Raw genomic sequence first — 11,695 nt, 5'->3', positions numbered from 1 at the left:
CTAATGATCTGGCCACCTATTTCCTCACGAAAATCAACACGATCAGGTCTGAGCTCCCCAAAGTCACCCCTCCGCCTCTCCCCTCCCCCCCACCAACCCCCTCCCCTACTTTCCCATCCTTCCCTGCAGTATCCTCAGAGGAGATCTCCTCCCTCCTTGCAAGTGCCACCCCCTCCACCTGCGCCTCGGACCCCATTCCCTCTCACCTTCTTAAAACCATCGCCCCTGCCCTCCTCCCTTCCTTAACTTCTATTTTTAACCACTCAATCTCCAAGGGCTCCTTCCCCTCTGCCTTCAAACATGCCCACGTCTCCCCCATCCTAAAAAAACCCGCTCTTGACCCCACTTCCCCCTCCAGTTATCGTCCTATCTCCCTACTACCCTTCCTTTCCAAAATCTTAGAACGAATCGTCTACAATCGATGCCTAGAATTCCTTAACTCCCATTCTCTCCTAGACCCCCTCCAATCTGGCTTCCGTCCCCTCCACTCTACCGAGACTGCTCTCTCTAAGGTCACCCATGACCTCCTTCTTGCCAAATCCAATGGCTCCTACTCCATTCTGATCCTCCTTGACCTCTCTGCTGCCTTTGACACTGTCGACCATCCCCTCCTCCTCCATACCTTATCTCACCTTGGCTTCACGGACTCTGTCCTCTCCTGGTTCTCCTCTTACCTCTCTGGCCGATCATTCTCGGTCTCCTACGCTGGAGCCTCCTCCCCCTCCCATCCTTTAACTGTTGGAGTTCCTCAAGGGTCAGTTCTTGGCCCTCTTCTGTTCTCCATTTACACTCACTCCCTCGGTGAACTCATCCGCTCTCACGGCTTTGACTACCATCTCTACGCAGATGACACGCAGATCTACATCTCCGCCCCTGTCCTCTCCCCCTCCCTTCAGGCTCGCATCTCCTCCCGCCTCCGGGACGTCTCCACCTGGATGTCGGCCCGCCACCTAAAACTCAACATGAGCAAGACTGAGCTCCTCATCTTCCCTCCCAAGCCCGGTCCGCTCCCAGACTTCTCCATCACCGTGGATGGCACGACCATCCTTCCCGTCCCGCAGGCCCGCAATCTCGGTGTCATCCTTGACTCGTCCCTCTCGTTCACCCCACACATCCTATCCGTTACCAAGACCTGCCGGTTTCACCTCTACAATATCGCCAAGATCCGCCCTTTCCTCTCCACCCAAACGGCTACCTTACTGCTACAGGCTCTCATTATATCCCGGCTAGACTACTGTGTCAGCCTTCTCTCTGACCTCCCTTCCTCCTCTCTCGCCCCGCTCCGGTCTATTCTTCACTCCGCTGCCCGGCTCATCTTCCTGCAGAAACGATCTGGGCATGTCACTCCCCTTCTTAAACAACTCCAGTGGTTGCCTATCGACCTCCGCTCCAAACAAAAACTCCTCACTCTAGGCTTCAAGGTTCTCCATCACCTTGCCCCTTCCTACCTCTCCTCCCTTCTCTCTTTCTACCGCCCACCCCGCACGCTCCGCTCCTCTGCCGCCCACCTCCTCGCCGTCCCTCGGTCTCGCCTATCCCGCCGTCGACCCCTGGGTCACGTCCTCCCACGGTCCTGGAACGCCCTCCCTCCTCACCTCCGCCAAACTGATTCTCTTTCCCTCTTCAAAACCTTACTTAAAAATCACCTCCTCCAAGAGGCCTTCCCAGACTGAGCTCCTCTTCCCCCTCTACTCCCTCTGCCATCCCCCCTTTACCTCTCCGCAGCTAAAGCCTCATTTTCCCCTTTTCCCTCTGCTCCTCCACCTCTCCCTTCCCATCCCCACAGCACTGTACTCGTCCGCTCAACTGTATATATTTTCGTTACCCTATTTATTTTGTTAATGAATTGTACATCGCCTTGATTCTATTTAGTTGCCATTGTTTTTACGAGATGTTCTTCCCCTTGACGCTGTTTAGTGCCATCGTTCTTGTCTGTCCGTCTCCCCCGATTAGACTGTAAGCCCGTCAAACGGCAGGGACTGTCTCTATCTGTTGCCGACTTGTTCATCCCAAGCGCTTAGTACAGTGCTCTGCACATAGTAAGCGCTCAATAAATACTATTGAATGAATGAATGAATTTCCAAGAAGCTAAATGAGATGTGTCCAATAAGACCTCTTAAAGATTCAGACTTGGTTTAAACCAAAGGTAAAAGCTTGGTTCTATATTCAGATTCAAGATGAACCTGAATACTTGCAAACCTTGAAGTCCGGAGTCAACAGAAATTCCTGTCTCCAGTGAGGATGATCAGTCTTTACCAAGCGAACTTTCCTGACAGATGCTGATTGGTCCTGACGATGTTGATGAAACTATCCTTAATCAAGAAATGGACGTAGCTTTCTTTCTCTACAGGAGAAGGTCTCTCACAGTGGGATGTGGGGGTATTTATAATGGGAAATCTCGATTGGTTGGGATAATAACTGCAGTGATTTTTTAAACCTGAACTGGAAATCAGTTTCCCTAATTGACTTTCTAATTAGTTCAAATGAAAATAAGTTTGTGTGTGGCAGAAAAATGGAGGTGAACAGAGTTGGGCAAACTGTGTAGGGCTTCAAAGAGTTGGTGAGCTCAATTCCTTAAAAAAAAATCAGAAAAAAGGATACCTTCCGATGGCCACCACAATATTATTAAATCCAAAGGGTTGCATGTGGCAAAGCAGATGTTTTGTTGCGACTACAACAAAATCTAGAGGCCAAAATGGAGGATGGGGCCATTCACTTCTCTTGCACTCAAGCAGCTTCTAAGCTCATCCAAGATCTTATTATTTGACTAACATTATACTACTGCATTAGGTTGCCTGTTCTTCCTGCCTCCACTTCCCATTTCAGTCTCTATTTTCCATGCTACTGTATGGAACATCTTCCTGCATCACTCTGTACATATCTCTCTGTTTCTCAAAAACCTCAAAAAGCTACCCATCTCCCTCTTTATTAGGCAGAAAGTCTTCACTATTGGTTTTAAAGCTCCCATTTCTAAATAGATATCAATTGACTGATGGTATTAATTGACTACTTAGTGTACTGCACTGTACTAAGCACTTGGGAGAGTACAACAGAACTGCCATCGCTATGCAGGTGATACCGAAATCTACATATCCAGCCTTGATCTCTCTCCCTCTCTGCAGTCTAGCATTTCCTCCTGTCTTCAAGACGTCTCTATTTGGATGTCCTGCCATCACATCAAACTTATCATATCCAAAACAGAACTCCTCATCTTTCCATCCAAACCCTGTCCTCCCCCTTGACTTTCCCATCACTGTAGACAGCACCATCATCTTTCCTGTCTCAGAGGCCCATAATCTGGGCTTTATCCTCGATTCCTCTCTCATTCAACAAACATATTCAATCTATCACTAAATCCTACCAGTTCAACCTTCACTACATGGCTAAAATCCATTCTTTCCTCTCCACCCAAACTGCCACCATTTTAACCCAAGCATTTATCCTATCCTGCCTTGATCACTGTATAAGCCTCCTTGCTGGCCTCCCTGCCTCCTGTCCATCCCTACTCCAGTCCATACTTCACTCAGCTGCCCAGAACATTTTTCTACAAAAATGTTCAGACCATGTTTCCCCACTCTTCAAGAACCTCCAGTGGTTGTCCATCCACCTGTGTGTCAAACAGAAACTCCTTACCGTCAGCTTTAAAGTACTTAATCATCTGGTCCCCTTCTACCTCGTCTTGCTTCTTTCCTACTACAACCCAGCCCACAGTCCTCACTCCTCTTATGCCAACCTACTCACTCTACCTCAATCTCATCTATTTCATCACATTCTACATCTGGCCTGTAAAACCCTCCCATTTTATGTCCAAAAGACAATGATGCTCCCCAGCTTCCTAACCTTATTGAAGGCACATGTTCTCTGAGAGGCCTTCCCTGACTAAATCCTCATTTCCTCTTCCCCCACTGCCTTCTGCATCACCCTGACTTGCTTTCTTTATTCACCCCCCACCCCCAGAGTGTTTATGTACTTAGCCATAATTTATTTATTTCTATTAATATCTGCCTCCTCCTCTAGACTGTAAACTTGTTGTGGGCCGGGAATAGGTCTGTTATATTGTTGTGTTGTACTATCCCAAGGTCTTAGTATAGTGCACATAGTAAGTGCTCAATAAATATGATTAATTGATTGGTTGATTGAGTTGGTAGACAAGGTCACTGACTAGAAGGAGATTACAATCTTGGGGAGGAGACAAACATCAGTATACATAAATAAATTAGGGATATGTTCATAAATGCTGAGGACCTGAAGGTAGGGTGAATATTATCTGCTATTCCCCAGCTTGGAAACTTAGCCACTCATAAAGTCACTTTCTAACTGCCCCTCACTCTCAACTCAACTGAGAGGCAGCAAGAGCAAGTGGACGGAGCAGAGGCCTGAGAGTCAGAAGGACCTGGGGTCTAAAGCTGGATCCACCACTAGGCTGCTGTGTGACCTTGGGCAAGTCACTTCACTATGCATCAATTATCTCTTCTGTAAAATGGGGGTGAAAACTGTGATTCTCAAGTGGGACAGGGACTGTGTCCAATCTGATTAACTTGTAACTGTTTCAGTGCTTAGAACAGTGCTTGGCATATAGTAAACCCTTAACAAGTAGCATAATTATTAATTATCATTAACTCTGGCATCTGAGTGTTCATTCATGCTGTTTCCCCAGTCTAGAAATCCCTCATTCCACACAACTTCCAGATCACAGCTCTTGACATCTCCAAAACCCTTCTAAATTCTACCTTCTCCATAAACCTTCCCTGATTAATTCACAAAATTAAACCTAAATCCCACTCTTACCATGTATATAATAATCATGGTATTTGGTAAATTGGTATTATGTGTCAGACACTATTCTAAGCTTTGGAGTAGATTCAAGATAATCAGGTCCCACACTGGGCTCACAGTCTATGTAGGAGGGAGAACAGGAATTATATCCCCATTTTGGCAGTAGAGGAAATTGAGGCACAGAGAAGGCCAGTGATATGCCAAAGGTCCCATAACAAGCAAGTGGCATATAGAATATTAGAACCCAGGTCCTCTCACTCCTAGGCCCAGGCATTTTCCAGTTGGCTATCTTACTGTACATATTTTATGCCTATCCTCAGCACTCATATACCTAGACATATTTTACTTATTTACTTTTTATCTGTAGTTCAGTTATTTGTTCAACTGTTCTTCCTGTTTCCTTCTCTATCTTTGTTCCTCTTCTTGCTTTCATTGTCTGTAAATACTTTTGTCTGTCTCCCTATTTACATGGTATAATAATAATAATAATGATGGTATTTGTTAAGCACTTACTCTGTGCCAAGCACTATTCTAATTATACTCTTGGAGGACAGGAAACATGTATCTTGCTAATGTTCTATGTTCCCAAATGCTAATTATAGTGCTCTATAGTCAGTAGGCACTTCATAAATACCATTAAAATATTGATTGAAAATTAGCATCTATAGATTTTAGTCTTCTGCCATTTTTTCTGCCTCCAGATGTTGACACCTCTGACACTCATGGGTATGAGAAATTTTCTCTAGCCTTCCTGGGTCTGGGTCTCTGGGGAGCTATGGCTGGGTAAATCTGGCCTAAGCAAGGATGCTTCTTTGCGGAAGGACTGAAGAATACAATAACTAACTGAAATACAAGGTAACTATGGGAACCAGCTAAGTAACTACTGGTTCATAGTATTGTACCAAAGGAAGTGAATTTAGCCTTGAAGAAAAGGGTGGGAGTAGCCTATTCTCCCATAAATGCCCCAAAGATTTACACAGGTAAATTCAATTAATGCTAATCTCACCCATCAATGGCAAATGTGTACACGTGCAAACTTACACATCAATAGAAAAAGAAACCCCCGCAGAGTGAGATTAAAAGTTGGGGCTAGATGAGATTCGAAGGGGTTTTATAGTTTAGCAACGTGAAGCCAAAAAACCCAGGAAAACAATAAGGGAGAAAACTACTGGGAAAATCATAAAGGTGGGTGAGATTTTACTCCTTTTGATGATGAAGTGGACAATGGTGTATCAGTTGAAATGGATGAAATAAAGCAAATAAATTGGTGTTTTGCCTTTGAAGTTGGTAAATCACTTGTTTGTGAAATAAAATAGTGGTTACGGAGCACACTGTTACTATTAGGACTGGTTAGTCAACATCATTTAGCAAGAATGGCATGCTCAGTGCCTGTGTGGGAACACTTTTTTCCATTGTGATGAGGATGTTAATGACTTTTATTACTCACTGAACTAATTGACCAGCCTGCATAAAGACTATGTGCTACTTAAAATCTTAAAAGAGTTTTATATGGATTAAAAATGTGGGAAGATTTGTTTCTTAAGTTTAAATGACAAAATTCATGGGCTTCTGCCTGTTCATGTACCTAGTTCAAAAAATAAGGCATGAATTTACACCGATTATTTATAATGACAGGGAAAACAACAACAACTTCTGAACCTGAACTAGTATAACGCCAGATGTGAAGGGCAAAATTCTGTTATTTCTTCAAAGTAAAATCTGAAGCTTTGATTTAAGTATATTGTGAATAGACAATAATTATTCAATAATTTATTGAATAATTTATTTCTCCCCCTCTAGACTGTAAGCCCACTGTGGGCAGGGAACACAGCTGCCAGTTCGGTTGTATTTGACTCTTCCAAATGCTTAATTCAGAGTTCTGCCCACAGTAAACACTCAGTAATTACCACTGATTAACTATTATCATTGTTATCCATAATAATAATTGAGGCATTTTTAAAGCCCTTACTATGTGCCAGGTGCTGTACTAAGTGCTGCGGTAGATATAAGATAATCAGGGTGGTTACAATCCTTGTCCCACAAAGGGCTCACAGTCTTAATCCTCATATTACAGAATAGAAAACAGAGGCACAGAGATGTTTAGTAATTTGCCCAAGGTCACACAACACACAAGTGGCAAGACTGGGATTAGAAACTCATAGAGAAGCAGCGTGGCTCAGTAGAAAGAGTCCAGGCTTGGGAGTCAGAGGTCCTGGGTTCGAATTCTGGCTCTGCTACTTGGCAGCTATGTGACTGTGGGCAAGTCACTTAACTTCTCTGTGCCTCAATTACCTCATCTGTAAAATGGGGATTAACAGTGACCCTCACGTGGGACAACCTGATTACCCTGTATCTACCCCAGTGCTTAGAACAGTGCTCTGCACATAGTAAGTGCTTAAAAAATACCATTATTATTATTATTATTATTATGTCCTCTGACTCCAAGGCCCGTGCTCTTGAGCACTAGAGATCAACTTTATTGCCATCCCCATGAAATAGATGCCAACAGAGAAGCTCTTAAGCCTGCCCCTAAGGAAAGGAGCTGGATATTATTTGTCATAGGCAGGATTTTGAAGGGAGTGAGTGATTGAAAGGACTTTGAGAAGCTACATGTCTTGGCGGATAGACCATGGCCTGGGAGTCAGAAGGACCTGAGGTCTAATCCCAGCTCTGCCACACATCTGTTCTGTGACCTTGGGCAAATCACTTAACTTTCCTGGACCTCAGTTACCTCATCTGCAAAATGAGGATTAATACTGTGAGCCTCATGTGGGATAGGGACTGTGTCCAACCTGATTTACTTGAATGTACCCTAGGATTTAGAACACTGCTTGACACATAGTAAGCAATTAACAAGTACCATTATCATTATTACTTACTCCTAGGTGTCCAGCTATCCCGCAGGGGCAGAAATGTTGAGGAGACCTAGAAGAGGACAGGAAGATTTCAGAGACATTGTGCAAAGTGAAAAATTCAAGGAGAGAGTAGGCATGACTACAGATGGGACAGGGAATTTCAAAACCACCAGATGTAAATATGTGTCAGACACTGATATTTTATTCAATCGCCTTTGTTCCTGTGGCTCTCTGAAATACTTGATGGTTAATGGGTGATAACTTTTAAAAAGGGAATCAGGATGAACTGTGTGGGGTTAATGGTTTATTTCTTCCCCTTGCTTTTGAATATTATTGGGTTTAATAATGATTGTGGAATTTTTTAATACTTTGTGCCAAGCACTGTACTAAACTAGGCACAGATACAAGATAATCAGGCTAGACACAGACCCTCTCCCACATGGGACTTCCAGTCTAATGGGGAAGGGACTTGGGACAAACAAGGACAGGTTCAGGATGTTGGATGTGCTGGACTGGAAAGTCAATGGCCAGGAGTTGGGGAGGGCTAGGCTATTTTCTGGTTAGTTCTGTGATGATGGAATTCCAAGTATCAATCACTTCAAGAAGAAGTGATTTCTGCCAGGATGACATGCTACGCAAAAGGCACAAGAGACCAATCTTCATCAACATTAATTATTGACCAACTACTGGGGTCATGATGGGGGGTTGGGGTGAAGGGGGTGGCTTTGGTTGGTTTAAACTGTGTCTGGGCATCCTAACAAATCTACCAATCTCTAGTAGAAGAAATAGAATTATGATCCACCATGGCACCACCTCCCTTATGAGTGACATCGGTCAGTCATGCATTCTGAAGCTGACCTGGGACCTTTCCCCACATAGATCTCTGCAGCTGTGATGGAGGCACAGGCACAGACCTGATGCACACATCAAGGCAAGTGCTGATGCCATGGGTTCTAAAGTACTTGGTGGGGTCTCACCTCTGGCCAGTTGCAGGGGCAGCCAACGCCAACCGAGATGGTGAGATAGGCTGCTTCACTGGACCAGGAAGTGACTGCTTCACTCCCTGGCCCAGGGGAGTTCCCCCTGCCTTGGACGACGGTTGGCCCCAGTGACCACCAACTGGGAAAGGGATGTAATAATAATAATTATTTTGATTATGATATTTTTTGGAGTTATTATTATGTAACCAGGCACTGTTCTAAGCACTGGGGTGGATACAAGCAAGTAACTGAGGTAACTGAATCACAGAGAAGTGAAGTGACTTGCCCAAGGTCACACAGCAGACAAGTGGAGGAATTGGGATTAGAACCCATGACCTTCTGATTACCAGGCCCATGCTCTACTTGAAGAGGATGATGCTGCTTCTCTGTACTGTCCCCAGATCAATCAGTCAATGATGATTTAGTGCTTTCTTCATGCGTACCACTATACTAAGCACTTAGGGAAAAATAATAATAATAATAATTGGGGTATTCATTAAGCACTTACTGTATGCCAGGCACCGTACAAGCACTGGGGTGTATATAGGCAAATCAGGGTGGACACAGTCCCTGTCCCATTGGGGCTTCCAGTCTTGATCCACATTTTACAGATATGGTAACTGAGGCACAAAGAAGCTAATCAACTTGCCCAAGGTCACATGGCAGGCAAGTGGAAGACCTGGGATTAGATCCCGTGTTCTTCTGCCTCCCAGACCCTGCTCTATCCACTAGGCCATGCTGCTTCTACAATAGAGTTAGTAGCCACAATCTCTGCCCACAAGTAGCTTGTCATCTAGTCAGGGAGACAGACATCAAACGAACTTGCAAATAAGGGAGAAAAAAGTATAAGGATATGTAGATAATCAGCGAGTATTGCAATGCTTATGGTGTAAGGACTCAAGTCCTTAGGTGATACAGAAGAGAATTTAGGGTGGCAAAATGAGATATTGGTCCAGGATGCCCTTCAGGCAGAGATGAAATTATAGTAGGGCTTTGAAGATGGAGAGAGTGGTGGACTATTAGATTTGTGAAGTCCTGCCATAGTTTAGGGGATAAAGAACACAGGTTCTCTCCTTAGCCAAACTATGTATGTTTCCCTAGGCTTTGATATTTCTTTCCAGAAATCCTTATTCTTCCCATGAAGAGTAAGCACAACACATCTGCTGTTTGCCTGAGAACTTAAAACACCTGGTGTCAGGCCCTGCTGACAAACAACCCCGGGTTTGCTGGTCTGCTTGTTTCTATCTGTGAATTGTCAACCGTTGTCTGATGCACATCAGGCTCACTTTCCATTCTTCCCTCAGAACCTGGCTGATTCCCCAAAATCAGAAAGTTAGGTTTTAATAAAATAGGGAAGCTCACTCGTGGGTCATAAACTTTTCCTTTTCCCCGAGCTCCTTTTGCCTGTACTAATTAAGGCAAGTTTCCCTGTGCCTTGGGTTTCACGTCCAACTTTCTCTCTTTTTTCCTGTACCTCCTCTAATTTGCTCCCCCAAAGCATGAGATACGTCTGTATCCTTCCCTTGAGTAACTCAGTCAGTCAGTTCTCCTAATGCATAAACCAAACAATATACTTGAAAGAAGACAAATGAAAGTGATTCTGTATTTCCCAATTGAAAATTAGAATTGAAAATCCCCATTCTGTCAACCAATGGAAAATAAAAATCCGTTACTTCAGACTAGTGCATGCATCTGTTAAACTTTATGTTTAGCCAAATACTTACAGATGGCTGTGGAATTATCAACAAGAACTGGGTGTACATATCTTCTGCCTTCCCAAGAGTCACAGCAACAAAAACAAAAATATGTTTTTACTTAAGATTTTCATATTCAGCAGCAAACAGTTTGCTGACAAATGACAGATTGTTTCCCTAGACAAAAATTGGAAACAAATTCTACAGTCAGGAAGCTGGAGCTGCTGATAATCCCAGAGCCTTGCTTTCACAATTTTGAGCAGATCAAATAACCTGTACGTTTTGATCAACACCATTGTGAAAAACAGTCCAGAAAATTAAATGGAATCACCCTTATTTAGAGACAGATGAACAACTAAGCAAACTCGAAAAATGATTCACATTTAAAGGCCATATATGGGCCAAGCAATAGTTCCCGTAACAATAATCCACTCAAACACAGCAGTGATGCAGGGAGAGCTCCTGTACGAAAGTTTGGTCATGTAGATTCCTACCACATCTCCCTCTAGATGTGAGTCTAGAGACTGACAGCCCATTCCAAATGGCACTGAGCTGGTATTGAACCACTGAATCTGGAAATGGAACTAATACCTTGGCTGAGATCTATGCTGGTGCCCACATAACCAGCTGGTATTCTACAGTCCCGTCTCATTGTATTTAACTGTATAATCTGCACCTGACATAGAGAAGCCCCCTCCCCAGCATTGGTGGTTAGCCATTGCACACTATTTCAATCAGTCAGTCAATGGTATTTATTGAGCATTTATTGTGTGCAGAGCTTGCAAAAGTATAGCATAATAGAGTTGTATGTTGAAGCTGTTGAGCTGACTAGTATTTGGAGGAGCACCACACAGTGATAAGTAACATTAGAGGTTATTTTAGTTTGCCAGAAAAACTCAACCAAAGAAGCATACAAATCCACTGCCCTAAAGATAAGAAGTCAGCCTAGAACAAGGTGAGTAGACCAAATGATCTGTTGTTGAGACCCCATCTATGCTAGAAGTTTATTAATTGAGCAAAGCTTTCATTTGCCAAGGCAATTAATTTTGAGTTATTTCACATTTATTCAAGTCCCTGGATTTAGAAAGTAAATGAGCAATAACCACAATTTTAAGGAGACTTGAACCTACATAGTTCTCCATTTAAATTTAAGCGATTAAAATATTATTTTGATCTTTGGACATTTGCTATTCACTCCACCCCACACCACTAATGTACATATCTTTATATATTATGTTACTTATTAATATGTTTCCCTCTAAATGGTAAGCTAGTTATAGGCAGGGAACAGGTCATCTGCTAATTTTGTTGTATTGTACTTTCTAAAGCACTTAGTACAATGCTCTGCACAGAATAAGTGCTCAATAAATACCATTGATTATTATCTTAA

Source organism: Ornithorhynchus anatinus, chromosome 1 (genome assembly GCF_004115215.2).
Source record: "Ornithorhynchus anatinus isolate Pmale09 chromosome 1, mOrnAna1.pri.v4, whole genome shotgun sequence".
In the NCBI taxonomy this organism is placed as follows: domain Eukaryota; kingdom Metazoa; phylum Chordata; class Mammalia; order Monotremata; family Ornithorhynchidae; genus Ornithorhynchus; species Ornithorhynchus anatinus.
Note: the sequence above shows the minus strand (reverse complement) of the source record.